The sequence below is a fragment of the Centruroides sculpturatus genome, unplaced genomic scaffold (assembly GCF_000671375.1).
Source record: "Centruroides sculpturatus isolate CEXI.00-Female unplaced genomic scaffold, Cexi_2.0 scaffold27, whole genome shotgun sequence".
Classification (NCBI taxonomy): Eukaryota; Metazoa; Arthropoda; class Arachnida; order Scorpiones; family Buthidae; genus Centruroides; species Centruroides sculpturatus.
The window spans coordinates 1,246,068-1,253,318 of record NW_019384318.1 but is presented as its reverse complement, the minus strand read 5'-3'; positions in this window follow the sequence as shown (position 1 = coordinate 1,253,318).

Sequence of the window (7,251 nt, the reverse complement as noted above, 5' to 3'; positions counted from 1 at the left end):
TACCAATAAAATAATCGGTTTTACCGATTTTTTACTGCAAAATATATTTAATAATTCTTTACAGTCGATAGTAATTTATCGTCGAGTGAAGTAAAACAAAAAAATAAAATTAAAAAAACAGGGTGGTTGTAGTAGTAGTGACTGTATAGCAATTTACTAAGGGGAGTGAGAGATTGAATAGGCCGAGTATTACTCTCGTTAATTTCCTATTTTAGAGTTAGCCTGGAATATTTAAGGTAGTATAAGCTAGAAAGAATAACATGCCAGAATGATTTATTAGTTTTCTAGACACCATTAAGGACTATCTACCATTGATTTACCAACAATGACTCGGATCGGTATATCGACAACCGGAGGTTTCCGAAGGCAAACCACGTTTCCAAGAAGTAGAACACGAGGAAAAAAAAAAAAAAAAAAAGAATAAAACTCGAGTTTTCTCAAACCTGTGAATTAATGGCATTAATTAATTTATCTGCCGATCATTAAAACATTTTAATTAGTTAAATTATCAACCGAATATTTTCATTAATGCCAAAAGTATGTATTAATTATTTAAATTATTTAGCAAATTCAATGCAAAAAAAGATCAAGTAAAATCATTTTTTTGTTTTTTTTTAATTTCTAAATGTTTATTTGATGATGATTTTCTTTCTTAAAGATAATTATTCTCAATTCTAACTTAATAAATTTTTATCGTAAAGTTTATTTTAAGTGTATCTGTTGATATTTCTAAAGAAACATCAATAAAACTGTTTATCACATGTTTAAATATTGTCAGATGGCGAAAGATATCTTTATTTAAGCATCTAAACACTTTAGAAATTGTAGGAAAAAGACTTTTCTAATTAAAACACCTTTCCTAAAAGTTATAATAAGGTAGAATATAGGAATTCTATAGGAAAATATCTGCGGAAAGACTCCAGTCTGCTGCTCGAAGACCGGATTTCAGTATGTATCAGTTCGAAAATTTTTACAATTGTGTTTGTAAGAAATTCAGGAATAAAGTAGGTGAGTTATTACCTAAAATATCATGTCTTTCCTTAAAGAACAATGCCAAAGTTCTAGGAAAATACCTTCAGAAATGAGGCAGTTGGACACACTGGAATATTTAGTTTCAAATTCACTTCAGCTTGGAAATTTTTATCCTCGAGGAGAAGGTAAACCCTCACGTAAGCCTCATCCTCACTGTAATTAGAGGTCTCGTCTCTCACTACTTGGCTATATTATTGAGAGCATGACCAAACCCATAATAAATATGGCCTTTTGAGTGGTTATAGGAAAGGAAGAATTTTTTTTTAAATTCTGAATTTATTATTAATATATTAATTAAAGAAGAAAAACAATTTTTATAATTCAATTTATTATCGTTATTTTTTAAATAATTTTTTTGAGTTAAAATTTATTAATAAATTGCCGAAGAGAAAAAATTTTTATTATTAAAAATAGTAATTTTGTATTGTTATATATAATTCAGAATATCTTGATAAAGATTTTAAACTTTAAAAGCATGCACACACACATACACAAATATATATATATATATATATATATAATTTTCTCCAAATAAGGTTAGGTCTAGGTCTTTACATGAAAATGCCTTGAAGCTCCTTGTGTGACATCAAATTGTGGGNACAACATAATACACTATTCTAGATCTTCAATGACAGTGCTCTTGAGCTTCATCTATATCCTTTTCATCCTTTTCTCCTGATATATTTGGAATATTTAATAAAATTTTCTACATTTCTAACGCTAAGTGAGTATAAAAATAAATAATTTTACTACTATTTTTTTCTGTATGTATGGATGTCTGTATGGGGGATGGCAGAATTTTGGTTTACCCTCTTTGAAACTTAATAACTCCTGTACTTTTAGTCAAAATTTTCTGAAATTTTACTGGGAGGTTCGTATATTAGGGGGTTTGATTCTACTAAATTTTGGTGGTTAAAGGTCGACGGGTTGAGAAGATAAAGGGGGTCGCGTGTGTATCTCTAATAGGATCGGACTTAATGACGATTTTACTTGTTATCATCATTTATAATTCTTTTAAAATAAAATTCAACCCTACCCTGAAAATTAAAAAATATATAAAGTTTTTAATAATAAAATATATTAACAGATGGCGCCATCGAAAATTTAAACGTTGCCGGGAAAGTTAAACAACTCGTTGCTGGATTATTTTTTTTTCCAGTTGTAAAGGCTCAGTTTTATGCAATTATTCTTACAAAATGCGGACAGAATATATAACTAAGCGTTACATTACGAGATAAAACAAAAAAAAAAGGAACCTTAATAACCATTTTAATAGAATCGATACATCTTTTTAAATATCCTATTCTAAAAATGGATTCTCATCTGAGTAAAGGTAATTGGAAATTCAGGAAAAAAAACCTATATATATATATATATATATAGGGTTTTATACGTATATATATATAAATTTCCAACGTAGAAAAGTTCTTGTAAATGCTGTTTTAATCAACTTCACCCTTCATCCACCAAACCAGTCTCATGACTAATTAATGAGACTAGTAAACGATGCTGTCATTATCGAACCTGTTACCGAGATAATGACCAGAATACTATCTTAGATACATGTATTAAACTCCCCCACCCCGTTCCTACTAAGCTTCAAAATCATCGAAGTGACTAGAAAGAGTTATTTTATATTATTATATATATTTTTTTAATAGAAGAAAAACTAAAATTAGAATAAATAATGCAGAAGAAACTAGGCCATAAAATATTCTAGAAAATGGAAAGTAATAATCAAGATTTTTCTATTTTATTCTCCTGTTTTTCCCTCTTTTATGTTGGCAAATGACAGAGGCAGGCATTTTCTATCAGGAAAAATGACAAGGGATAAGAGGCAATTTAATGCTGTGAGAGGAAGATATTCAGTTCATTGTGAGAGAGGAAAAATGACAATGATAACGACGTTCATCCAGTTTTATCTTAACATTCATCGTTAGATTTAACACCCAGTGCCTTTCTCTTAATTTCTGTCGATAAATGATTACTAATGGACTAGTTTTCTCCTCTTCTTATTCTCTCCCCCCTCTTTTTTTTTTTTAGAGGGAAGTATCTAATCTAACTAGCTATCTACTTAATACTTTTAACAAATAGAACTTGTTGGTATCGATTCTGACAGAAATCCGTTAATTTTCCTCTTAACTTCAATTTTATTAATAAAGAAAATACCGTTCCTTTTCCATTGTTGTAGATCTTATCTAGAAAATAATCGCTTTCTTCTAGAAAAAAAAAAATCGAATATTTTTCCATCGGTTTTTAAACGAGCGTAATTGATTGGACGAATTTATTTGTAGATTTCCGTAACCGAAACATGTGTAATTTATTTATTTTTTTTAAAGTGTAATTTACACGTTGTAGAAAATTAATTTTTTCTATAATTTTCGCACGGGCTGTAAAAATATATAAAAATAAAAAATTCAGGTTATTTTTCGTGTGTAAGGGTGTGGGGACACGATTGTGTTCAGTCACTTTGAAACTTTAATAACTCTTGTGCCTTTTGTCGAAAATTTTTGAAATTTTGCAAGAAGTTTTGTGTATTAGAGAGATTGGTTCTATTAAATTTTAGTGGTTAAAGGTCGAGAAGATGGGGAGCTAGAAGGGGTCACGTGTCATATGTCGAGTGTGGTCTGACTTGACGAATATTTTACTCGTTATTGGGCTGCAATGTGAAAAATTGTAGACAGAAATTCTTACTGTCTTTCCTTAATCTCGAGAACGGTGTTAGATAAATGAAATTCAAGGCCGGATATGGAAAGCTTAGGGGCAGGAGGCCCCTATTAACTGTATACAAACTTACTGTTTACATCGGAAGTCATGTTATTTCACTTCAAAACTTCCCCCCTCGAAAGGTGTTAAACCGACACGACTCTATTCTAAAAGGAAAAGTATGATGTACAGGGACAAGCCATTATTAATTTGAAGTGAGAGCATTTGCAGCCCGGACCCCTTAAGTTTTATTTACATTATTATTCCAAATGATGTTCATTATTTAAAATTAACTACGTAGTCTTTAAATAATGGTCCCTAATATTAACTATAATCCTTATATGTTTATTTATTCCATAAAGGACTAAGTTATATGAGTAAAGGTACAATATATAAAAATCTTTTTCATCTAAACCACGTGACTTTTAAGGAAAACTCGTGTGTACACCTCATTACTGAATACAACGTTTAGCACTACGTTCGATTTAGTATCGATTTAGGCGCGTTAAATCGAAGTCTTGGCTTTAGTTTAGTTATTAACGTAAATCTCAAAGTACGAACTTAATAAGATTATAAGTACAGTAAACCCTGTCTAAACGGGAAAAATTCAGTGAAACCTGTGTAAACCGGACTCGTGCGGTATCGAATATATTTTTCACGTTTAGACAGGTTTCCATTTTAGTAAGATTCCGAATTTTTACAGGTTTCACTTTACGTGGAATTATAGAAAAATTCAATTTTCTAGAACACGTAAATTACAATTTAAAAAATAAATTATAAATATTTCAATTACGGAAATTTACAATAAATTCGTCCAATCAATTACGCTCGTTTGGAAACAGATGGAAAATATTTAATTTTTTTTTTTTTCTAGAAGAAAGTGATTATTTTCCGGATGAGTTCTATAAAAATGGAAAAGGAACGGTATTTTCTTTATTAATAAAATTGAAGTTAAAAGGGAAATTAACGGATTTCTGTCAGAATCGATACCAACAAGTTCTATTTGTTAAAAGTATTAAGTAACCCCGCAAACATCAATTCCGTAATCAGATTCGTGCCACACTTTCTATTTGTCGATTTCTACAAGGTTACATGCGGGACAAATATTATAGAATACAGTTTAAAAACTTCGATATTTATACTTTTATTTAGTAGGATTTATTTACTTACAAATTGTTTATTTACGTAGAAATAAATTGTCAAAGTTGTCCACGTCGTTTTGTAAAAGGATGTATTTTAATGTCAAAAATACCATCCCCTTCACTAGTTTTAGTGGTAAAATTCATTTATAGATTTATTTTTTTCTACTTTAAGCAGTTTTTTTTCTAGTTTAAGCGATTTTTTTACATACATTTCTCTCTAGTTTCAGCAGTTTGTAGCTACATTTCTCTCTACTTTCGGCAATAGTATAGGAACCAAATCTCAAGCTGTAGTACGAAATCCCTTGGAGGTTATAGTTAGAATTTTTTTTCTAGTTTAAGTAGTTTGTTTATAGATACATTTTCCCCTAGTTTTACTTCAGTATTCGTGTATAGATGCATTTAACATTGCCAAGAATGTAAGGTCAATGCTTTAACTCGCGTGTTATACGTTATTAATAATATATTTCTATGTGTGTACCAGTTCACCGAAATGATTTAATTTTTTATTATTTTCTACTTTACCTTTTACACTTATATTTTAATATTTTACACGTAAAAATTTATATTTATTCCAGATTTTTTTTTTTTTGTTTAATTTTGTTAAGTAGGGTGAATATTATTAAATTTAGTAGAATTAATATAGACTGTGAGTGATGCTACTGTATAGAAGTTAGTCGACATGTGTCTATGAAGTGTGCCGACATCATTAAAACCTAATTACACGACATTTCTGACAACTGGGTGACATCTTAATGCTTATAGTTCGCTTTATATGTGTTAACATTATAATTAATACCGGTCGAATTACGAGAAGGGTGCGACAATTCTGCAGTTATAGTGTATTGAAAACGAGAAAAAATGCTATTAACTCTCTTGGACGTCACACAATAGCGAAGAGGACACACAAAAAAACAGTATTAATTCTGGCATTCTTCACCCTCTTGTATAACCATCGCCGGGTGTTGTGTATTAAGTTTAATCTAGTTTTAATGCCATTAAAATCGAGATCTTTCATGTGAAAATGGATCGATACAGGGAGAGTCCGGGTTCGGATTCGACCCGGATTGGTAATTTATTATGGTAATTTGGATGGAGTGTGTGTCCTTATTCATCCTGAGTTATTAGGGATTAAGACGTGTTTAATGGATAAAATTAGGGCGTACATTCAAGAATAAAGTGCCGGATCGCACGCGTGACTAGGGGCCCTACATCACAAGGGCCCCGAAATTGGAAAGAAAAAGCAATTTTTTAGTTGCTTTTAAATATAAACCAAATAAAGATAATGTAAAATTATGTAGAGGGCCCCTAATCTTCTGTGTTTAGGGGCCAGGAAGATCTTAATACGTCATTCCTCGCCCCCTAAACCGCTGGCACCTCGATCCAACCCTCCAAATCGACTCCAATGCACCGTTAACACAAGGACAGAGAATTTAATCCCGTATTAAAAGACGTGTTAAACGAAGGCCGAATTTTATTACCATTTTCATAATAAAGTTAGGAGAAGATTCTAATTTTATATTTAGAAGTTGGAGATGTTTTTTAGTCCATTAAGAGTTTTTAAGGCGACGATCTTTGGTGTTGTTTCACTTCATTTGATGCAGCACTAGATCAATATTAGCCGTGATTCAGTTGCACATTTTACGAGATCTTGTCTTTACTGAAGATTGCAGGATTACAAGACGACGAACCAACAGGTCGTAATTCTCCTTTTTTATGGACCATTAAACCAACTCTATCCTGGAATAATCTATGTCGTTGCACATCTCCAAATCTAGTTTCTCACAATACAGGTTTATTCTCTCCGGATGCCATAACACACTGCCGACTCCTGCATCCCATCCGGATTGTACGGATCGAGAAAGAAATTTATGTATTTAATAATATAAATCATAATCTCTTGTGACGTATTATAATTGTTCCGGATAATATAACTTATCTACAATAATTAAAAATGGAGGATTTCTTTTTTTACTTTCACGGCTGTTACGTATGTAATTACACTGGGAAGTACTGTAATCGTGTGAAAATTTTACAAATCTCCAACTCACTTTTTTAAATACATTTTTTACAATTACACACCTGAATTTCTTGTATTGTATGTATTTATATTATAGATATTAAGCTTAGAATCAGCCTCTACACTTAGGAACAGCAGAAAGAAAGAATAAATTTGATTAGAAATCGAAAGAAATTTATCAAAATATATTCAGAACGGCAGTAAAACAGTTGGGATAATTTAATTTTTCTATATTTATTCTTTGTATTAGCTTAATCTTAATTAAAATAAACAAAAGTTGGGATGTAAGAGAGCAAGATTAACGTTTGTAAGGAGCATTTTCTACGAGATAAAAATGTAACTTTGATCGTATTT